At 37.8% G+C, this 24,332-nt stretch overlaps 1 protein-coding gene across 9 annotated transcripts in view; it reads left to right on the top strand.

Moving 5' to 3' along the window:
* Positions 1-24,332, top strand: part of SIPA1L1 (signal induced proliferation associated 1 like 1) — a 220,620-nt gene that overhangs the window by 61,414 nt on the left and 134,874 nt on the right. For 7 of the 9 annotated variants that reach the window (XM_040600026.1, XM_040600029.1, XM_040600032.1 and 4 more), the window contains one exon: positions 9,970-10,064. The exons of 1 other annotated variant lie outside the window; for it this stretch is intronic. The gene's annotated coding sequence lies outside the window, so the exon portion shown is untranslated. Of the gene's footprint in view, positions 1-9,969; positions 10,065-16,061; positions 16,149-24,332 lie in introns of all 9 variants that reach the window. One more of the 9 variants, XM_040600030.1, reaches the window with a different exon arrangement.

Below are 24,332 nucleotides of genomic sequence, written 5' to 3'. Positions count from 1 at the left end.
TGTTTTCTTTCCCATGCTTTTGCCAATCCTGTTGGAAGCTAATCATCATGCTTTTGTAGTAATGACACTGTCATATTGTTAGGATTGGATAAAAATAATTTAGAGACCTGCCTTAGGCTCTTTGTAGCACTGTCAGTGGCATCATATAATAACCCTATAGATTTTCAAAATGGGTCTCCAAATGCATGGGGAAAAAAATCTGCTGTTAAGTAATTCAAGTGGCCACAATACAGCTGAGATGGTCTTTTCTCTGAAGCGTTCTCCTATTTGTGAAGCTGTTTGAAGCTTTGTCGGTGTGTTCTCAGGACAGTGCATTTTACAGCTAATCTCGAAATGAAAAAATTTTAAAGCTTGCTGGGTTTCACTGCAGGCATGCAGGCAAGCTTTTTTAGGTAGGAATATTGTGGACAGCATCTCAAAATGATTAGTCATCACTGGGTTGGCTTGTTCTTAATTAACATGTGAGAATAACTTCTTTTTCCTAAAGACATATTCCTATATCTACATGTTAAAAGGAATGACATGTCATGTGGAGTCCATAACTTCTACCTAATAGCACTTATTTTTAGCTGTTTTGTTAGTATAGCTCACTGAGCTGCACACACTTCAGTTGGCTGGTATGAATGGACAAGTAGTTTTATGAAAAACTAAAGAACAATGTGTTAATTTTCTCCCTCAAGGTTTATAGTAGCTATTTATTTTTATGTTCAACTACTGGAATGTAAACTTTTGCTGGTATGTTTATTTGAATGAATCACTGGAAAAGGCTTTTTTCAAGGCTTTTATCTAGAAGAGTGGTTTTGTTCTGCCCTAGAGGATATAGGGAAGCAGGTGAAGAATTGATTTGTGTGTATTCTTGGCTGTGATGGACAATGGCTCAAACAGACTAGAGCAAAAGTTGCTGTTTGGATTGTGAAATTGCTTAAAAGGAAATGCTCACTTGCAATGTATACAGGTGGTGTGCTTCTGTTAGCAATTCTCCTTTTACATTTGAACTTTTAAGCCTGGTGTAAGATTATAGAATTTTCTCCTCCTTAATGCAAATCTCTGGCATACAGAATATATTTGAATGCGAAACAGATGTGGATAGTGGGTGCTTCTGGGTGGAGGGTGAGACAGGTGCTTCCACACTGGCTGAGCTGAGCTGCCCAAAGCTCTGTGGAGGAGTGCTGCTGCTGGTGGTGGTGTCATGCCTCCACCGTGGTTCTGTGGCTTGGGAAAAAAAAATAAAAAGTAGTATTTACTGGCCTCTCTAATTGCTAATGTTGTAAACATCCCCCCCCCCCCCCCCCTTTAGTTTTATGTTCTTTAACATCTGTGGCTTCTGTAACTGCTGTTCGATTACATTGGCCTAGTGCTGCAGGTTTGCGGTTATTAAGATTCATGTATCTTTCTGTAAAGTAAAAATAAACTCATTTTTGAGCATCTAAGAAAAAAACTCCAACAAAACCTATGCTATCACCCTTTATGCTATGGTATTATGTTAAGTCACTTTTTTTCTGCTCTTGTACTCTTAGGTTGTGTTTTTCCCCAGCACTCATGAATGCTTACGGAAGTGTAGAATCTCCACTTGTGGAAACATGGAAATGTTTCATGTACTTCATTAAGAATGGATGACCTTGCTGTTTTGTTTCCTCATAATCTAATTTCCCATTTTAACAATTATTTTAGTTTCTTCCCTAGAATTGTAGTTTCTTTAGAAACAAGGGTGTCTTTTTTTGGTATTTCTATTAAAACCACAAGCTGTTCAACAGTATATTTTCTATGTATCCAAGGGTGTTAGTTAAAGTGTTTTAACTGCAGTGTTTGTAGGTAAACATATAGGCTGTCCTAGCTCTCTCCCCCCCGCGTGCGCCAGCCCCCCCCCCCCCCCATAACAGCACCCCCCTCCCTGACTTCCTTATATCTCAATCTCCTAACTCGGCTTCAGTCTTTTATTTTGTAATTACTTGTTTACCTTCAGACCTTGGTACTTTTAAAGGTGATGTATCTAATGTCAGCATCAACATGGTATGTATTCTATAATACGTTGTCCATCAATGCATCAGATACTTGCTTTGACAAAGACCATTTTTCCTAAGACTCTTTACTCTCTATCAAACATACTCCAGAAATTAATTTAAAATACCCAAAGTAATCTACATGAAGTAGCCTAATTTCTCGGTGCTTCTTGGACTAAAAGAAGCAGGAAAAGTATGTATTTGTAAATTCTTACTTCTGTATATTTACTGGCAAATAAGAGAATTCTATGTTGAGTCAGACATTCAAGATCACTTTATTTTTAATGAAAGAAAAAAAGGTGTAGATCAGATTCTTAGCTATACCTGGTCAGTTTGGGCGCAAACGGTTCTGTAATAGTGAGACCACCTTAAGAATACTGTTTAAATAATTATGTAGTACATTGGACTGTGTGATTTTTCTGGCCTTGAGTTTGAACAGTTGAAGCTGGGAATAGACTTTCATGAATCCTTAATAGTTATCTCATGAATCCACAGACTATTAATATAGCTACTTTTTTACATTTCTCTTTCAGTTTGGGTTTATTAAAAGTAATATGTTCAGAGTGTTCTGCAACTCTCTTTCTTCCCACAGATAAATTAGCAGTTTTCAAAATGTTACATCTTATTTTATTAGTGAAACTCCAGCCACTTTGGAATTGACAAGAATCAAGGCAGATTCCAAAACTTGTCTGTTCACATAAAAATGTGGCATTGAAGAGTCTCTTGCTGTTCATGGCTGGGCATGTGGTTTGAGAGAAGTTATATTAGCATTGGATTTTCTTTACTGCATGCAATTTTGGTAATATTTTTTGAAATTGAGAAGTAGCTGATTCTGCTGCAATTCAAATACTTTCTCATTTGAAAATAAATATAAAATTAATTTGTTTTTCCTTCACTTTCTCTGCTATCAAATTACCCTCTGTTTTAGATTCAAGCTCTTCATGGAAATTAATCACTCTGACCCCTGTGAAGTAAATATTATTTTCATTAATGGGAAAATTGCAGAACAGACAAGTAAAATTGCTTGCTTGAATTATGCAGAGCTCTTAGACATGTGGTCAAATTGCTAGACTGCCTGTTTTCAATAAATTCTTTACAAAGCTTTTTTATGTAAGCTGTAATAATATTGGTGCTGTCTAAGCAGACAGAAAAATGCTTTTTTTTTGTTTCTTGAAGAGTTGCATGACCAAGAGGAAAATTGTGAAATGTTGTTTATAGAACACTTTATCTTGAAATGTAGATGAGGTATCTGCTGAGAAGAGTACAAAATAGTTTGTAAATTTCCTGGGGTAACAGGCAAAGAATCCTTTTAAATGTTATCTTAACCTGACAAAGAGCATGAAGGTCCTTGAATGGGTAGAGAAACCCCCACTCTAATGGAAATTACCAGGTCAGCCAAGTGAGTCAAGTGGGGATGGGGAGGTAAGGTGCTTGTGGTTTTTTTGGTTATTGGTTCCGATGAAATGCTAGTGTAAAAGAGGTTTCTCCACTGAAAATAGAAACCTTGGGTGTGACAGGAGGCAGCATCTTGAATTACTTTTGTCTCTCAGTAGGATGGAAATAATGAGTTCTACTTTATGCCAGAGGCAGTGCTGATGAGTGTTTGCTGTTCCTTGAAGGAAGACTTGTAACATAGGAAAGCAGAAGTTTGGTTACATATGAAAAACACTTTCTAGCCAAAGAATTGTCTTTTTTATTATAGTTGAATTTGAATTAGGGATAGAAGCAGATATGACTTACAGAGTGCGAAACTGCTTAGAGATTACTAGGATTTTGTTTGAAATAGCTTCAATGCTTTTGAAGACAATAAATTCTACTCAGAGTAGAATTTTTCATATTCTCGTGGATATTTTGAAACTGCCGAAAAAATCATTAAAAGAGGTAACTGCATCACTACAGTATATATATCTATACAGCTTTTTATTGTTAAGCCTCCTTCTGTAGCAGATGTATGGTGTGATATGCTCTGAAGGTGACAGGAGGCTTATAAAAGTGCTCACAGCATATATGCAGTTAACAGAAATCTATTTTTGGATATTCCTGGTTTAAATGCTTTTTGTGGTAAAGGCTAAAGTAGTGGAGCTTCTTTAATACACTGGTATGTTGTAAAACATTGGGGAAATATGATTTTGTTTTTTGTTTGTTGACAGACATTAGTACGTGCCAATGGAAACCTGGTGGTTGATGCGTGCATGCAGATGGTGTTCAGTAATGGAGCTTTGTGGCTTTTCAGTTGTTCACAGTTAGGTAGTTCTCTGCCACCTTATTTTCAGTATCTAATTTGTTTAGCTAATTTATTGCTGCATAGATTATATGTATTATCAGTTCATCAAAGCGCTCATGAAAGCCTTCATATGAAAAGTCATTAAGTTCCTTGGTCATGAGTGCTAGAAGCTGAGAGACTAATATTTCTGACTACCACTTGATTGCCGGATAACTTTAAGCAACTCCTTTTCTTTCGCTTGCCTTGATCTCCCCCCCCCCCCCCCCCCCCCCCCCCCCCTTTTTTTTTTTTTTCTGTTTGGTTTAATGATATTTACCTTATCTGCAAAGCACTTTGAGCCCTTATCAGGGGAAAGCTTCCTAGCAATGGCATATTCTCTATAGTGCTTCCTCTGTTTCCATTGACAAAACAGCTTTAAAATTCCAAATACAGAAGTCAGTTGACATGCCATCTCAGCCTTTTTCATTTCTTCTAACAGCACGTTGATTAAAGTTACCGGGGGGGGGGGGGGGATGGAAAAACAGTGTGCTTTCAAGTTAGGAATTTGCAAATTCTTAGCTGAATTTTCTCTTTATCCTTGCTCCTCCAGTATTTTCTGCCATAGACAGATTCTTAGTTCTTTGTTTGGCAGCAGTATCTCCTACAGTGAAAAGTCCTACCCTCACAGCTCTCTTGTGACAAAGGTAGACTGAAAAACAAGCAATAGGACAACTTTGCTGAAGAGAAACCGAACTTTTGAAGAGGCAGTATTGGACAGCAAAAAGGGTGGGTCGGTACTTCATGTAAGGGGAGGAAAAAACTGGACTCTGTTTGCATTTGTTGTTGGTTTTCTCCATTTCAAACTGAAGTATTTGCATTCCTTACTTTAAAGTGCTTACTGTTGTCAAGAATAACACCAAAGTTCACATTTTCATGGTTGTGCTCTTTAAATCCCTTGATGATTCACTTTGGTTAGTTCATGACTGGACAGAAACATTAATATATAGATGAGAAGCTCTTTCAACTCAGCAGTACCTTTTTGGTATAGCTACTTTACTTGTAGCATGTGTAATTATATTAAACACAAAGCCATTTCTATGCTATTACAGTCACATGCTGTGTGGCTAGAAAAAAAACTGACCTCACTGTAAAAATGTGTAAGCCGTGGTAGTTGTGAATAAGTAGGAAAGGTTATGGCTTACTGCACTAAAGTGATTTTGTGAACATCAGAAAGTCTTTTCAGGTTGAATGAATTAAAATGAAAGTTTGTTCCTTTACCCCTTTTGAGAAGAATGTTAAGAATTATAGTAATTGACTCCTGTTGACAGGGCATCAAAGTAGTTAATGAATTAAATGCCATGTTACTGATTTTGACTGATACTGTATAATTATTACGTCAAAGGTATTTTAATTTGTATCATTCTGTAAATCTGCATCAGGCTTCTAGTTTACCCTTAATGGGAGGGAAAAACCAACACAGAAAATGAGTCTACCCAGACACCCCGCCCCCCCACCCCCCCACCAGCCTGAGGTGTATATCCCTTACATAATTAGATTTAAAAATCTCTTTCTATACTGCTGCTTTACAAAAAGGTATGAGAAGGTAAAAATGTTTCACTAGCTTAGCTTTCTTCCTTGTTAGTAGCTTATCTCTGAGAAATTCCTGAAGGTCTTAGTGTCTGAAAAGCAGAAGGTAAATATTCCCTCTGAATTTGATGTCAGCAGCAGCAGAGAATCCCCTGACAGCCCTCTGTGCTCTTCCACTTGTGGTTTTTTTTTTTCCTAATAGCCGTAGTCTGACGGGAGATCTTTGAGCCTGAAGGTAAAAGGCAGCCTTCCAAACCACCTTGAGCTGTTCTGTTCTCACTAATAAGAAATAAAACTTCATTTTATGTAAAAGTGAGATTTATGGAAGAATACAAGAGATCAGATTATGCTGACAGTGACTCTTGAATCAAATGTTCTTTAGCTTGACAAGCCAAGCATGAAAGGATATGCTTTATTAGGATGTAAATTCTATGTATGTGATTAATATTTTCATGCATTTTTGGTTTATGTGTATTAGTATGTAGAGAGGCTTTATTAATGTGTCAGAAATAGTATTTAACTATTTACCAGGGTGAAATTCAAGATGGCTGTAATTTCAAAATTTAATATGAATCTGTATACCTTCTATAATAAAAAACTCCATTTTTTTATTCTAGAATAAGGTATACAGACTCCTTATTTTTTTAGAATAAGGTCTTTCAATTCTTACTACTTTTATTTTTGTGTACAAGTTTCTACATCACCTTCTTTTCTTGCTTCAGTGTTTTTCACCTTCTCATAGTAATTGTTTCAGATTCGCCTTTTTTCTGGAGGTTTTACTGCTGATGAGTTTTATACCTCCTTTTGATACTTCATCCCTACCTGCCTTTCTGACCTAGAAGAAATTGTGCCTCAGTGAGCTTCAGGAGCAACTGTCTTCTGTTCTAAGAGTAATTTTAAGAGCTTAGCTGTGAGCTGTGCACTGCTTTTGCTTGCCATGTAGGGTTTGTGCAAGTCAGCTGGCTTGGTGCTTTTCAAAATCCTCTCTTAGCTGTGTGAGTAAGAGCCATTAGTGCTTAACAATAATATAGTTGAAAAGGTGTATAAAAATGGAGCTTACTTTTGTAGTAATGTTATTTATCAGTTTCTGGCATTCAGCATCTTTGTCTCCAGCCAAACGTGTGCTGTCACTGAAACGTAGAGCCCTGTAAAAAGCTTTGGTTGAAGGTGGCCTTACAGGAGTGCTGCTCTGTAGGCGGCTGTTCCCTGTTATGGAGTGTATTGTGGATGCAGGTATTAATCATCTGCTAGGCAAAGGGCCTTGAAAATACCATCCTGAACACATTCAAGAGAATTAGGTGCTGAAGTCCTATGTCGTTGTGACTGGGGTTTGCAAAATAGGTTGCAGGCTGGTGTCCAGCGCTGTAGGGAGCAGCGTCGCCACCTTTTCCCTGTAATGCATCATCTCATGTTTGTTGAAGTTCAATGGTGGAACTTGTCCCGGCTGTCTTCATTCCTCTAGTAGAAAATACAGTAATAATCAGCTAATTCATGTATGTCAAAAGCCTTTTGGTTTTATTATGAAGGGAAAGACAGACCTATTAAAAATATTTCCATAGGTTTATGATGGCACAAGAACACTTCATGTAGACTTCTTTATTTAGAAACTATAACATGTATAGGTGGTGCCTTCCTAAAGAAGACTGAGAAGGATACTTTCAACTGATGCGCATTCCTCCTTTCTTTTGAAAATCTGGATTAGTTAGTAGGACATCCTGAAAGGCCTGCTCACTTTTCTTGGGAGATGAATGGACTGAAGGCTGTGTAGGCTAGGGAAGAAAATAGCTATTTTTAGTGTCTATGAGAAAAAAAATCTGAATTTCTTGTGGTTATTTTTTCAGCAGTTTCGAATACTGTTTGATTCTGCTGAGAATAAATGCTAATTAGTGTTGCTAGAGAGCATACTCTTTCCCCTGTTTTTGAAAAGGCTTTGGCTACAATTTCAATACTTCCTAATGTTATTAATTATATAAGGCTTCTAAAGCTTAGAACTGCTGTTCTGCAGGTGACTGGCTCTGTGAGAACAACTTCTGCAGGATGCAGCAGAGAAGTGGGGGAAGTGAAGCATTCCTTGGGTAGGTGGCAGGTTCAGAAATCAGGGGGATGCATCTGCAAGGATTCGACATCTTGGATGTGGTACTGCAGATTGACATCTGGAACACAGCAGAAGATCCTTTGAATTCTCTTTGAGCAATACATTTTAGTTTTTTCAAGGGTGATGTAAGAGAATAGCTGCCTTCAGTAGAACCAAGTTCGTTCTTTCCCTCCCTCCTTACATACGCCTACACCAAAGTTTTTTCAGCTCTGAAAGTGTGTTTTTTCTCACTCACTCCACTGTGTAGGCAGCCTTCCCAATCACAATTGAGCTTCACGGGCGATCTTTTTTTTTTTTTTTTTTTTTTTAAAGTTGCCTTTACACAGCCGGTCTGTAATTTAACACCAAAGAAAATGGAGAGTTCTGAGTTAGAATTAGGATGCATCTTAGTAATGCTTGAATAGGTGAAGAATTTCACGCTAAAGAAAACAGGGAAAATTTTTTCTTGACCAGAAGGCCACAATCTGTGGAATTTATTTACCTGCTGCCCAAAATATCAGTAGCAATCACAAGTGGATAGTTGTTAGGCTTTGTGTGTGTGTGGTTTTTTTTTTAAACCTTTTATTTGCTTCATTAGACTGAGGTTATAATTGAACTCTACTCCCAAATTAGAATGTGATTCTACCTGAAAGAGACAGGCTCAGTTTACGGGTAATATGCAGGTCAAAATGCAGTTCTTCCTGGCATGCTACCTTTTTTGAAACATGAGTTTAGTTCTCTCTACATTTTGGAAACTGCTTTTACTGCTCTTTATTTTTTTGTGTACTGCAGCTCTTTTGATGATGCTTCTCATTTTTGCAAGGTCTTAATTTCACACAATGTTTTGTAAATAAGCCTAAACTTAACTTGCAATAAAAACCCAACTCTGAAAGCTGTATTTTTAATTGCTTAAAGGAAGATAGCAGCAATTACTTTCTTGATACTTTCTTGACCTGTATCGATAGTGCTGTCTAGCACTTAAAAGAATTTTGGTTGATGCTAACGTTCTTGCCACAAAGTATTCAAAATTTCCTCAACTCTGCCTAGAAATACTCTTAGGAGAGTAGCAATGAGTAACTTAAAATTATATGCTTATCAACCTATCAGATTTCGGAGATCATTATAATAGTGTTTGTACCATGATTTTACGTGCAGTTTATGCTGGCATTGCAGCTGAAAGAAGCCATCCTTGTCTGCATATCCTGTCCCCTGCCTCTTCTGTCTTATATCAGCACAGGTGCTTATGTAGCTGTGCAGTGAACTGGATTGAGGAAAACCAGGTTGGAGAAATTATCTAGATCTCCTCCTCCAGTCTGCTTTAGAGTTGGATTTTAATTTGTCTCTTTGGTATGATTCACCGCAGATCTCTAACGCGTGAGCTTGGTGGGAGCAGAGGAAGACAAAAATTCACTGGTGGTATGTGCTCTACCTCCAGCTTGTGCCTCTGCGGAGTTCTTGGGACTGCAGCATAAATCTCCATGGTTACATGTGTTTGCTCAAGTCTAATTTTAGAGGGCTTCTGTCATTTACAGATGCAAGCCTTTTGTAGCAATAGGCAGAGGTCAGATGTTAAAGCTAATGCTGAAACAATACAGATTTTATTACAGGACCTGGTAAATAGGAGGGACCAGCTCTGCAACTTTTTTTCCTTGCTACTCTTGGAGACAACTTAAAGGACTGCAGGTTGTGACTTAGATAACCGACTCCTGCTTTCCCTTGTTTGACATGCGTGATAGGCTTTATGTTGAGTAGTGAGGGAAGAAGTGGGCCACAGCATTGCTGCATGGCCCCTTTCTTTCAGGTGTAACCAAATGTTTGTTTTAATCTCCACATGCCTGGCAAAATTTGTTCTTGAAAAAAATAGCTTGGTTCAGAGAAAGGGTGATGAAAGAAAGACTGGGATTATTAGTGAGAAACTTCTAATGCAGGCTCTCTCAGATGAGTAAATTAGCTGCAAAAACTTACTAGGTTCACAGTTTTGTAAATCTTCATTGTTGCCTCTGCCTTCTTGCAAGGACAATTTCTGCAGTCTCCTGTACAAAAGACTACACCTGTTTCGTTTCCCATTCAAGTTTTGTTCATACCCATGGTCTTTCTGCTTCTAGGTTTCACTGCTATAATTCATCTGAAGCTGGTTGTGACAGCCATGGGGAGATTTTGCTAAAGCTGTGTGCGCCTGCCTTCTCAGGAATTTGGATAGGTAAGAGTGCATGCTCCACTTCCTGTGCCATCTGACAGTCACCCTTTGGAGTAGTGCTAGTTGCCACAAAATCAGAGTTGGCTTTGTGACTGCTGATAGCATGTAGTGTTTCATACAATACAGAAGGTGTGGTCTCCAGCAGGATGGTTTACCCGGCCGGGTAGGCTGGCTGCCGCTGAGTGCCAGACTGTATCCCAGTCTGTTGCTGAAAGCATCCTGTGTATGCGAGAGCTTTTTTCGGGAGGGAGCTGCAAGGGGACTAGATGGCTACTCCCTCCCCCCTTTCTACTAGGTATTTGTAGAAGTGTAAAAGTAGGTTGGACTCTGTTCAGACTGTGACAGAAAGCCTGGTTTTGTCACATTTTCTAAAACACAGTAGTTCCTGTAGGTGGTTTCTTTTAATCTACTTGTGAAACTAAACTCATGTTCAAAGGAAGAAAGATGATTATTCTGAATGTGCCTGATTCTTGAAAAGAACTGGCTTTTAGTATGTAATCTATCCTTTCACAGAGAAATATAGTATACTTTCAGGGAGTTTTTGAAAAGATAGAAGGATGCTGCAAGTGTGAGTTGCAGCAGTTCTGCCCACGCGGCCTTTCTCTCTGCCTTGTATCAAATGCAAGTCCTTCGTGGGTGTGTAATGACCAGGTTCAAGAAGGCATATCAGGAACGCTGGAAAACTGCAGTGTGTGGTTTTGGGGGTTGGGAGGCAGGGGGATGGGGAGCAGTGGTGTTGGATGAGCAGGGGTGCATTTGTTTTCAGACAGATCGGCTTCCTGAATTAACTCAAGGTATTGTGCAAGCCATCGTGCAGCCTGAAGGGGGGTGACCAGAATACTTGCTAGGGGCCACAGGCAGAACAGCACTGAGGTCTGAACTTAGATTGGTTTGAGCTTATTTGCAACCAGGCAGTAAAAACACAGCCCCCTCCACTGAACGGATTTGAATGATCTGTTTATTAATAAATGTTTAAAGCTATAGGTATGGCATATGCAAAGGAAGTCCAGTCTGGAAATGACAAGCAGTGTAATAAACATGCTGCTAAGGAAAAACCCTCCCTTGTAACATCAGTTCATCTGTCTGTGAGATGTCTGAACAAACAAATAGGCTTCATACTTTAGAGATCTGCCCTGTAGTTGTTGCCGTTGTTTTGGACAATGTTGTGTTGAAAGTGTCAATTGAAATCTGTTTTTTTCAAAAATACTGTCAGTAAAGCTGCACTGTGGCAGAGGACTGATTAGCCTCTGGGATTTGATTTATTGTAGGAACAAAACTTTTTCTTTGGAGGGCATTATATATACACATTGGAAGCCAACATGTTCGTTAGCAGATCTAGAGGAGCCCTTGGAAAAGGCTGTTATAATTATTTTATCTTTGCCCTTGAATCATCTTATCTTTTCACTTGGCACCATCTTTAGTGTTGATTTTTACATGCAATCGTTGTTGTGGGTTTCTTTGATATATAGCTCTCAAAGTTAGAGAAACAGGAAGAAATGTTGTGTCCATCTCTTTCCCACCATACCATACAAAAGGTTGTTTTGTTTTGGGTTTTTTGATGTTTGTGGTCCCAAAAGACACATTTTGATGCTAAACACTGTATAGTTGGGAATGGACAGTGAAAAAGGGCTGTCTTGAGGGATGAAGTAAAAGCAGTCTCTTAGCTATTAATTTAACTTGCTAGTGGAAAGTCAGTGAACAGGTTTTTCCCCCACCCTGCTATGTTTGGATTCCACAACGTGTTTGGGTGTTTTCTGTCATATGCTTTCCATAAAGAATATTCAAGTAATTAAACTAATTTTGCCAGTGATGGTGTCACCATGTTATACCACCAAAATACTTACTGAAGGTGTTAAGTTCCTTTTTATGATATACATGCAATTTTTATTCATTAATGGAAATGGTCTCCCAGTGGAATTCTTTAAATTGTTAAATTCCAGCTCATAACAAATCTATTTATATAAAGCTGTATTTAAAACTTAAGTTGTTTCACTACTAACAGTTCTGGTTTTTTATGAGCTCTTAAGCTCATGGCCCTATAGACCCAGTCTTGCTTACTGAAATTCATGAACAGGATTTTACATTTGACTTTTACTAAAACTTTTCCATGTTAACAGACAGCTTATTTTTTTTAGAAATGGTAACATGCTCCAATAAAGCTGACTTTTGCATAGGTTTCAAATATGGAATCTAATTGGATTTGTAAAGATATTTGGATGCATGACACTTGGCAGCATAAACTTGGTTTTTCTGTTAGTTTCCCCACATTCTCCTGCTGACACAATAAAAGTTTAAAATTCTGCATACAACTTAACCAGAGACTGCTTATTTCTCCTTGACCTGCACCTTAAAATAAAGAGGAGAACTGGGGGGAGGGAAGAGGAAGGGATGGTCACTGGTGCCTGAGTAGCTGATGTCGATGTTAAGTTTTATTTTTTTGTAGGATAGTGTTTAAAGCTTCTGGTTTGAGCTGTATTGTGCTTTTCCTGTTGACAGATTGAAGCCCTGTGGCTGCATTTATCACTGCTAATAAGGCCTGATTGCACAGGGAGGGGTTGGGGTGGGAAAGATTTTGCCTGAGTGATCCTCGCTCTCACAGGGACATGTTTAAGAGTATATAGTGCTGTGTTCCCTGTAATTTGAGATAGCAGCTGTATGGATACTGTTTCTGTGAATGGCCAGGAGGACATGCAGAATTGTGTTCCTTTCTTATATTTTGCAAGTTTTTATTTTTTTCAGAAATTTCCCTGAGGTTTAGTTGGTGATTATACAAAGGGTTTCTGCTGCTAGGATTGTGCAGGTCTGTGCTTTAAGTTGTTGCCTTGAGGAGTCTGAAGGAAGTTAGGAAAAAACCCTGCAATTAAAGAAAGGAAGGATGTGCCTTGAGGAGTGCATATATGTATTCCATATGCATGCATGTACCTGTGCACAAAGGCACCTGAGACACAAAGGGATGGGGTATTAGATGCTCTTGTTGATGCACGATGATCCTGTTAGCAGTTGCCTTCCATGATGTTTCTGTACTGTGGTACGGCAATGATAACTACAGTTATTATCTTTAAATGAAAAAGAAATGGTAAGAATATATTAAGCATTTTCTATTTCTTCTATGTTTAAAAACACTGTGGTGAATTACCAGAAGCTGGCATGTGATGGTTGGGACATATTTAATGTACTCTGGAACTGCACAATTGCAGTTGGACTATTCAGCAAAATTAGATTATGTTCTTAATAGCTAAATATGTTCATTATAATAGGAAATGAGTGTTCAAGAGAAGTCTCACCTTCATTTCATTGTGTATGAAACTGGAAGAATTGCATATTCAGAAATTTAAGTGTATACAAGTGAATGAAAAGATAAGAGCCCAGGTCCCATTAATTTTTGGCTACCCATAAACTGGACAAGGGTTTTATGCTTTGATTGCTGTTTTCTTAGTCTAGAATGACTGAAAATTTAGGGGTATGGGTTGTAATGATCCATGCTTTTTTCTGTTACAAGGCACCTGTTGACTAGGCAGCCCGAGAATGAGGGTACATGTGCTATGTCTGCAAACTTTCTGGTTTCAAAATGGTTAGGCACACCCAAGTTAGCTTTAATCTAGCTAGCTTGGGTTAAAAAAGATTGCAAGGATTAAACTGCATGGATTTTAGCATAGCCTATTTGAGGCTGTCAAGGATTCTGAGCGCTTAATCACTGCAGTCCTATGCCCTAGAAATTGACTGGGTTTTATAAAACTCATATTATTGAGTTCTGTAGCTTGCATAAATGTGGTGAGCTGTTGGTAGATTAAATACATACGTTATTCTGTATATGAATTTTTCTTAGTTTTACCTTCAAAATGTGTAGTGTAGTATAACTTAGAATGAATAACTATGTACTCTAGTACTAGGTATGATTACAAATGTACACTGACAAACAAGATGTTTTCTGTAATTGATCCTGCTATATTAACATTTTGTGGGACTGGCTTGTGAAGAATAAGCAATGCTGGTATTTTGATTTTCTGCATGGCTTAGCTTGCATATTGCTGAAGTATGATGTGCTGTGTTTAAGCTTCAATAGCAACAGATTTCTACAGTTGTTATATTTTTCACTGTTGCAGGTTAGTAGTAAGAATCGTCAGTTAAGTCTGAGACATTGAACAGAAGTGGAATCTGTGAAGCAGGAAAGAAAAGTAAGTTCAGGGATAGAATTAAAAAACCAAACACACAGAAAAACAACCCACACCTCCACAAAAGAAAACAGATGACACAATGCCCCCAAAACCCAACAGAAGGGAACACAGAGAGGCAAAATTGGAGTTAGGAGCTGTGAACTTCATTCCTGTGCTGCCCTGGACTATTAGTGTTACTTCTCAGTTTTTTTTTTTTTACCTGTAGAGGCAAGTGTTATATGAACATATGCAACTGCTACTACAACTGCATTGATGGTTAATTTCCTAAACTCGTGCTTCAGAACAGATAGATAGATCAAGGTCAAATACAGCACACATTTGAAGAGCATCTGATTTCAATGAACACACTTCTGGGAATTTGGAAATGAACACTTCTTAGAGATTTCATCTATCTGGGAAAAAAAAAAAAAATCTCATTTCTAGCCTGAACTTGTTTAGGTGTAGTTACCACTCACTGGTGGTTCTTCTGTATATCTCTGCATGATGAGAGGTCAAATTCCTTCCTTCTCTTGCTCTCTGTGTTCTTCCTGTAGGCATTCTAATTTTTTTTCCTCCAGTTTTTCAGCACCCTTCTTGAACTGTAAAATCAAGAAATAATTGCAGTTTCTCTGTGCCAAACAAAGTAACATAATTGCTCTGCTCTTCTATTTGATATTTTTGCTTGTTTAAATGTTAGTGGATTGCATAAGATTAGCCACAACTACGTGTTGTGAGTTTCCTATTGCGCACACAGATTCAAGGAAGCTAGCTGGTAAATTGGAGTAATGTACAGAACTGTCACCTGTGAAGATCAGAGTTCACACTTTCCACTTGAGATCAGAGAAGATCAGCCTGCTTTTCAGTCTAATTGTATTCACTGCTTATGCATAATGCAAAACCACAACTTAACTCTGCTCTATTTGATGAAAGATAAAGATCAGTGTCTACTAGACAGTGTGATGCTAGCTATACAGATCCCATCAGCATGAGGCGTTAGTCATGTCTTTTCATGTATATAACAGCATACGTGTATATACACATCATAATGTGAGTGATGCTTTGTAACTTTCACATTATCATAGAATCATAAAACATCAGGCTGGAAGGGACCTCAAGGATCATCTGGCCCAACCTTTCTTGGCAAACATATGGTCTATGTAAGATGGCCCTGCACCCTGTCCAACTAAATCTTAAAAGCGCCCAGTGTTGGGGAATCCACCACTTCCCCAGGGAAATTACTCCAACGACTGATCTTTGTCGTCATGGAAAAATTTCCTCGTGTCCAATTGTAATCTCCCCAGGAGTAATTTGCCCATTACCCCTCATCTTTTCCATGTGACTCCTTGTGAAAAGGGAGTCTGTCGTCTTTGTAGCATTGGTAGTAATGCAATTAATAAATAGTGCTTCCTGTTCATCTTCATTTGTATAGGTTTTGTAGCATGTTGGTGTCTTTTTTTTTTTTTTTTTACCAGCCTTTTCAGTTCTGGAGTAGCATGGCTCCTAAGAGACCTTGGTTTCTTTGTGTGACAGTCATATCTTAGGGGAACAGCCACTGCTGTTCTTGCTTCCTCATGCTGCTGTGCTCTTGGTAACGTGTTTCTAAAGCCCATAACCCTGAGGGTGCAATGTGTGTATGTATGTATAGTAGTATAGAAGTGATTTTTCAGGAAATGAGGAAGCACAAAAAATCATTGCTTAAACTCCAAGTTAAGCTTAATATTACTTTTTTCTTTGTGTTCTTTCTTGTTTTATTTTCTTTTTTCTTTTTTCTTTTTTCTCTACTGTTTTAGGCCTTTATTTTTTTCAGCATAACCTTCTTTTTTTATTGCTCTTTTCTCCCTTTTAGCACCCATGCTAGAGCTCTTTGCAGAGTCTGGCTGAGGAGAAAGGTTGAAGTTGAGAACCAGTACACCCTTTCTTCCTCTGAGAAGAGGTATCTGCTGTTTTAGCCTCTTTGAAAATTAGTGGCTGTTGGGAGGAGGTGGTTTGGAAAGAGGATGAGCTGCAAAATGATTGGGGCCTGAGTGCCTCCCCAGCTGGGATTAATTTAGAATCAGAATTTTACAGCATTCTTTAAACATTTACATGCTCAGCTGAGAGGGAATGAAGGGGGACAGACGTGTTCCTTGCAAGTCTTTGCTCCTTGCATCTGTCCTTGGCTATAAAAGGAAAATGGAGGTAGATTTGTTAAGACTGAAAACTTGTGAGAGAAGAGCAGGTAAAAGCAGTGGCTATTTAATATTTTTGCTGTGGAATTAACTTGTGGGCCAAGCACACTCTTGGGTTGTTCTGCAAAGTAGTTGTCATTTCTTCATTAGTAAAGGCTGATCTGGGTTTTTTAGCTTTGCTTTTATTCAAAATGGCTTGGATGTAGAAAGAAATGTTGAGGCTCACAACCATCTTTTTAGACGCTGGAAAGATATTCAAAAGAGCAGGTTAAATATTTGGACAGGTTGGATGCATATTCCTATACGTTAGTATCTTAAATGTTGTCTTTCATCCAGTTAGCTTACTTTATTTGGTCAAATCTAAATTCCCTCTAGCCTAGTGGTGCTGCCTCTGACAGAGCACAGCAACAGATGTAAATAGAGGAGCATAGAACAGATTTGTAGCTGTAGGCTTCCTTAACGTCTGGTGACTTCTACCGCAGGACTTTCTGAATCGGGAAATCTAGTACCTTTTGGTCTTGCCTTCCTCTTACCCTTTCTACTTCTGCAATAGCATTTTTAATTGGAAAGAGCACAACTGCATTTGATACTGAAGGTAGAAACTATACAGTGGTATAATAAAAGACCAGTGTTGTTCTTGGAATAATTCCTTATGCTGTCTGTGGGTGGCTGGTGGTGGTGGTGTATTTTTTTTTTGGTGGGTTTTGTGGTGGTTTTTGTGTGTGTTTTGTTTTTTTTTTTTGTGAGTGGTAGAGTATAAATTGGATACAGATACCTTCACAGTCTTCAGCATAATGGATTCCACAAGGAATTGAGAAATGCCAGGTAGCATTGGTGATGGGTCGACTTACCATATTTGATTATCTGTTTGGTACAGTCACCTAATGGTGGGTGCTTCAGAGTTGTGAACCATTGCTGCATGTGAAATTTTCCAGGGTTTGGGTCCCTGTATTCACAGTAGGGTTTAAACTTTCCTATGTTTATTGCAGATGAATAATGCTTCTACTGACATGTCCAAAGGCATGCCTACTGCATTTTTATTACCTGTTTTTACTGTTACTCTGTATTCACCAACTGATATGACTCTTAATTTTTCTAGAATAGCTATGCAGTTACATACCTACAGTCTATAGGGGCTCCCAGGCAATGAACAAAATGGTCTCAGTGCTCTAAGGACACTTCTGGAATTGTTCATCTACAGAGCAAAGAGGATTGTGGCTGACCTTCTTCTAATGCTTTTATATAATCAAGATTTAAGCTGTTCTCTAATTTTCCCTATTAAATGAAAGTGGAGATTTAGTCTTTGCCTTGAATGAATTCTGAAGCAAATCAGTGTAAGAAACATTCTGAGACCCTTAGAGCTTTACTGTGCATATGGGAAACTGCAAGAATGTATTAGTGCTTACTTTGAAATTCTGTTATGGAAGGTGTCAAGAAATATTGCCATTAGACAAAATTTTAAGGTGCTGCAAAAGCTGCTTAGTTGTTTATAACCAAAGGACTACAGTTAGTGGCTTTGTTTTTTTCCTGACAGACTCTTTTTTTTGGCCATTCTTCCATTATGGCAAAAAAGGAGAAGTGTTCCTCTTTGTCCTTTGGTAAGCTGTAGATAGCTGACACCCTTCTCTTTCCTTTTTCAAACACAACCAACTCTTGAGACTGAGGTTTGGGTCTGGTGCTCCATCTATGAGCCTTATAGAGACTGTTTTATAGGTAAATTGTATTTGCAGCTGAGATGATAGAACAGGCAGCAATTTCATTGTGTTAACACCTATGCAATGATTATGCTCCAGTTCTAAATGGACTGATGAGGCACTGAAACAGTACTTCTTGGTTGGCGTTTGGATTGTCAGTGCAGCTCAGGGTCATCCTAATCATGGCATATATGAATTTTAAAATATCCTTCTTTCATGCTTTTTATTTCAGTGGATCTGTCGAGGCATAAAATGTAGTTTTCATTTTTTATTTAATCTGTATTTGCTTGCTTTTTTACAGTTCAGCTTTGTGGCTTACTGCATTAGTTTATTTTTAGTGCGAGTGCACCAGACCTGCAATTTAGTCTTTGAATTTGGTTTTGATTTACTGTTTGAAAAATGGTGGGTTTACTGTAAGTACTTCTGACAAGGAATTGCAGAACTATATTGAAATGCTTCTAATAAGTATTATCAAAAATCAGAAGCAGCTATGTCAAAAATGCTTTTGCACTTCGTGGTAGAGGAGCATACATGAGGACATACGGTTTCTTTTCAGTTTTATAGTGCCAAAATGTATATTAAAGCACAGAGGGCACAGAGATGTTACCTTTATCTTGTGTAAAATACGGTACTTAGTATTACACAAGGAGGTGGTATGTGGAGAAGTTTGCTCCTGGTTTGAGCAGCTGATAAGCTCATAATATCTCCTCCAGTGTTGTGAGTGTACGTGAATCCAAGATGACCTTGAGTGTAAGATAGCACTGTAAATTCCTTTGTTAGTCAGGGAAAGTATTTTGTATTATTAATCGGATTTAGTAAGTATTTTCTAAAGTCCCTTTTATTAGTCTGCGGGTTTTTGCAGTGTGTGCTTTAAGTATGAATTATATTGATAAGAGTATACAGGGTCATGGTGGATCTGTTGTGGGCAAGAGCAGAAGAAACCTCAGCATTGTTTACCTTGATCATAACAATATGATCAATATAAAATGTAATACATAGGCCATTATTTTGTGATTTTTCATTTAAGCTAGGTGGTGCTTTCTTGTATTTGGTTAGGTACAGACTTCTAAATCCAGTAATAAACTAACTTTTGTTTGTTGGAATGGGGTCTAATGTAAAATCATCTTTATTCTGACAAAACACTTTGAAAAAGAAGCTTAACTACTGCTACCCTTATCCCCAAAACAAAAAGCAATCCCCAGTCCTAGGGAGTTTTATTGATTATGCTGTGAGGCCTCTGGCTAATCTTTTCAAGACTGAAATCCTTCACAATGATGTAGGATTTCTTTTCTGGACTTCAGGAGATGTTTAGACAGCTGTTCATTCTCTAATGTGTTTGCGATTTGTGGTTAAGAGGGTGAATTCCTGAAGATTTACCTGATGTGTAGAAAAATTGTTGTCTAAAAATGGAAATGTTGGACTAGGAGCCATGAGCTTGAAATTATACTGCTGTTTTGCTACAGAATATTAATGCTACTATTTTAATCGTTGGTCTCTGCATGCAAAGTGGGTTTTTGCATTTTATAGAGGTATTGAGGCTTCACAAATTTCTTTGTCATACTTGGTAGTTGTGAAGACTTGTTGGTAAGTAAGATTGGTGTTGTGGTAATTAAAAGCTTGCTACTCTTTGTTCAGTCTCACAAGTTGCTGAACAATAACAAAATAATGGGGGACAAATACTTGGATAATTGTTTTCTGCTGGAAAATGTTATGTTAGGACTGAAACCAGCCTTCTGTAGGGCAGTAACAGCATTGCTATTCCTTGTTTCCCTAACATTATCTCCCTTGAGGTGTGATGCTGCTGCCCTGTTCAGGTTGATATGGTAACTTGCAGTGATAACATCTTTTCTTAACTCTATCCCAGCTGAAACCAGGACAATCATCTTCTTTTGAGGTTTTTTTTTTTTCCAACTTGTTTGCTAGATTCCTGATGTTTTCTCTTTTAATGCAGATGTAAGGCAAAAGAATCTATTGTACATTTCAAATAGATAACTGGAGGGTTTTGACTTCTGTTTCTGAAAATGTGTGCTAGTGTATCTGAAAACACTGCAATCTGTCCATAGCATCTGAGAAATAACATGTTTTAGTACATATACTAGCAGTTACCTCTTTTTTTCTTTTTTTCTTGCAGTGCTGCAGGTACTCTTCCTGCTAGCAGAGGGGTTTTGCATTCCTTCTCGTGCATGTCTGTTGGACCCAGACTTCGTTGTCTAGTTTAACTGATGATTTAGAGTAGTCCTGGGGATGTAATCAAAGTGTTGTCTGTCCTTAAGCAAATATTTTCCATGTTATATAAGGAGTCAGGGGGTTTCAAACTACTGTTTTATGTTGTTCTATCTTTCAGATCTCTGAACTAGTAAATAATACGTATGTATTTTTAAAGGATAACAGGAGTGCTGTTTGTTCCTAGTTTTATGACCATCATAAGTGTGTGTGTCTGCCACTTTGTTTTGATCTACCAGTTCATAGAAGTTAACTTTTGCATATAAATAACTTGCTATTATTAAATATCTGGCAGAAAGGAATGTTGATGAAGGAATTGAGGTGGTGGTGGTATAAAATCTAGAGTTGCTGAAGGTCTGAATTCTTTGACAGGATGAAAGATGGTGTCATGCTTTGGTATGTGCTGTGGACACTTCAGCTCCAATAGATACTCTGAGTCTGTACTGATGTAAATGCATGTTGGGTTTTGGTGAAGTATGAGTTGGGATATTGCTGTTTCACAGGAAAGCTGAAAAATAAAATCAGCTCCGATTGCACGTATTTTAGTGCTAAAATATATGTGTACATACACAACTATAGGTAAAGTCTAAATTGTTTTATATTAAAGGTGTAAACACAGCATATTCTATCAGCTGGAATCAGAATGTAACTACTTTTGGAAAGAAAAAAACCCTCACTTTGAAACTTGGTTTAAAATTGTGACTGATTAGAGAGAAAAAGTAATTGCCAAATGTAAAAAAGCAATGGAATTACTGTGGATATCAGCATTAGTGTAGAGCGTGTACATTTTTTTGGTAGCTGCACTAATTAATTCTATTTAAAGTATTTCATGTTAATTTTACAAGACCACCAAGAAAAGGGACTGAAGTTGAAAGGAATTTTTCTGTTTGAGGAGGGAGAGGGGAAGAGAAATCTGTTCATGTGCATTGTCACTTAAAAGAAGTCACTTAATAAATGACTGTATGTATAAAGACCACTTTTATATGTATGTTGTTTTTTTTTTTCATTTACTGTAAACACCTATTGGAAAACCAAATATATGTAACTACTAGGAAGATGAGGTTTTGTTTTCCGTTGCTATCAAACTCTTTTTAATAACCTTAGAACCAGATTTTAGGATCTATTCCTTAGAATACATAAGAATGGTCTATGTGTTATTTCAAAGTTAGGACAAGTATGTTGAGTAGATTTGGAGCACTTACTTCAACTTCTTGTGCTTAGTAGTCTTAGTTCCGGGATGATATTTAGCTTTTGGGAACAACATCAGATTTATGACTGTTAGGGACTAACTTCTTTTCTGCTTTATTACTCTTCAATGGGTAATTGTGTTGTGTGTGTATGTGGCCTTTTTGTTACATTTAATTATCCCTTTCAGACTTCCAGCATTTCGTTTTGCTTTTACCCGCATGGACTGTTATCTAGTCAGCTTTAGAATCTCTGATATCCCAAGCTCGCCTGGAATCAGGGTCATGTCCTCCATATTCCTTACAACTTCTGCTCCCCAATTTGGTGGCATTTGCAGATTCTTCAAGGGGGCCTCAAATTTGGTCACCCAAATTAGTAATGAAAATACTAAGCAAAACTTGCTGCAGGTCAAGTTCTGTCTGGACCAACCTGAAATGCTTTCCGTTTTTTTTTTTTATAGTGAGCCACTGCTTTAATTATTTGAAAGCAAATTTTCCAGTAGTTATGCTTATCTACACTGATTATTTCGCATTTGCGGTCTCCAGGTCATGTTGAACAGTGACAGAAGCATCATTTACATAAACTACACCTGCTGCTTCACTAAGACGTTTACTGGAGGGAGAATATTATATTGGCTTGATGTGGCTTCTTGACTGTACTTCATCTTTCTCCTCTAATTTAAACTAATTTTTACCCTTCTTTTTCCCCAGCAATATACTCAGATTTTTCTAATACCGCTTCTTGTTTTCCATTTCTTCACTATTATTAAAGGATTTGTACCCTGTTTCATATTGCTCTGGGATCTCTTGTGTTTTACTAGCTGTCCAAGCAAATCAGTAATAGTTTATATAACTAACTAGTCTAAATAATTTCTACAACTGTATACATTATTGTAAGTAGCTGGATTAAACTGTGTTGAATTAGAAAAATAAACAACAGTGGTTTGTGGTTTGGTGGGGTTTTTTTGTTTTGTTTTGTTTTTTAAGGAGAATGTATTTTGAGTGTTGATTTTGCTAACTTTCTTGCTGTTTCATTGTGAAGCCCAAGAGTATCGGAGTCCCTCATTATCTAGACCATATTCTAAAACTGGCTGGCAGTGCTATGTGCCACCACAAGTTCAGTAGTCTCTGTAGGCTTTGATGGCCTGGGTGAGATCCTGAATCAGTGTGGGCTGTCTCAGCTAGCATGCTATTGAAAAGCTGCCATGAAGTAACTCATTCTTAATGAATTTGAGAGCAGTGTTGGTGGTATTCAAAATTAAAAAGGTAATGCCTCTTATTTTTTGATATGTGTGACTGTGATTTGTAGCCCACCATCCCTGAAACTGTCTTGCAGAGCTTTGCTGGTCTGGTGTTTCAGTCAGTAAACTCGGAGGGAATAACTAATTCTGTGTTAGTATTGCGAACTACTGACTTGCATGTTTTCCTGAAGTTCCGATCTGGGCAAGATTGGGACTGGCTTGAAGGTCTTCTTGCCTGAGTCAGAACAGTGTAAAAGAGTGCAGGGAATGAGGTTCATGGCTTGCAAAGCTATAAAAAGCCAGACAAATGAATAGCCTATGTGACTGTTTTTCCTGTAGTATATCTGTCATTTGAGCAGATTTGCTGTAACTTCAGCAACTTACAGTATTGCTAGATATCTTATAAATGAATGCTGTGAAATAGATCTTGGGACTTCCTGGCTGATAGATCTCAGGACTGTGGTTCAAGAAGATTGTTCAAATAGCTGTAACACAACTACATGTGCTGAAAGCTGAAGTCATGGTGACTGGAGACTATCCAGAAATCTCTAATGGCCCTTTTCCTAAATGGTTGCTGTTGACAAATTCCTTCTGTGAATTACTGAACCCATATTGAACATCCTTTGCTGGTGCTGCCAATTATGCCACTCAACAGCACACTAAAAATCCCTACTCCAAGAAGATACTGTATCTCTTTATTTATTTAATTCTATGAAATAGACTATACTGCTAAAATCTAGACTTTAAAGATCCACAGAAGACAAACAGATGCAAATTCAATCTGGTTTAGTGTTTTTTCCATGTAGGTTTTTTGATAACTTCTACTTGACGCATGGGCTTCTGTTTAACCTGTTATGTCTGGGAAGGCATTTTAAGTGCTAAACAAGTAGAAAATAATTCCAAATGGCTGGAGGACTGAAAATGTAGTTGCACAGTAATTTTACATTAGTTTTCCTTTTTTAACAGGAAAGAAAATTTAAGGATATTGGCTAATAATAAAAATGGCAAGACCTAAACCAACAGAAGTACTTTTCTGACCTTAGGAAAATGTTACGCTTTTGAGTGAAGGTTAATTTTTATTTTCTATTTCTGTTCTTTTCCCCATTGTCAGTGGAATTAATCTCACTTGTGAACAGCTGTTGAAATAATCCTGCTACTCAGTTATATATACTTAGTGTATATATAACTCAGTTATAGTTATTCTGTTTTCTTGAAAGTCCCAAGCAGATTTGAAAACCAAAAACCTCAGCTGGCAAAACCATTGGAGGATAAAGTAGGCAGTTTACACAATAGGAGCTGCAAATGGAAAAAAATATTTAAAACATCGAGTCTGGCATATGCATTAATTCACTGAATGCTTTTAAGCTGGTGTCCCCTTTGGAAAGGGTGGACCTGGCTTCTCCTATCTGCTGATTTGATGATTATTTGAGTCTTTCACCCAGGAATAGTGAGAGAGGATGGGTATGTGAAGTCTGAACTCCAGTGTACAGCAAATGCACTTCTATTGCCTTGTTAAGCACAGGGGACATCTCTTAGATGTCTTGTTTAGTTCAATTAATCAAATACTTTAATGGTGGATTATTTTGCAGCACAGGTTTTGATGCATT

This window comes from Falco naumanni, chromosome 7 (assembly GCF_017639655.2).
Source record: "Falco naumanni isolate bFalNau1 chromosome 7, bFalNau1.pat, whole genome shotgun sequence".
In the NCBI taxonomy this organism is placed as follows: Eukaryota; Metazoa; Chordata; class Aves; order Falconiformes; family Falconidae; genus Falco; species Falco naumanni.
This window is presented reverse-complemented; position numbering and strand designations above follow the sequence as displayed.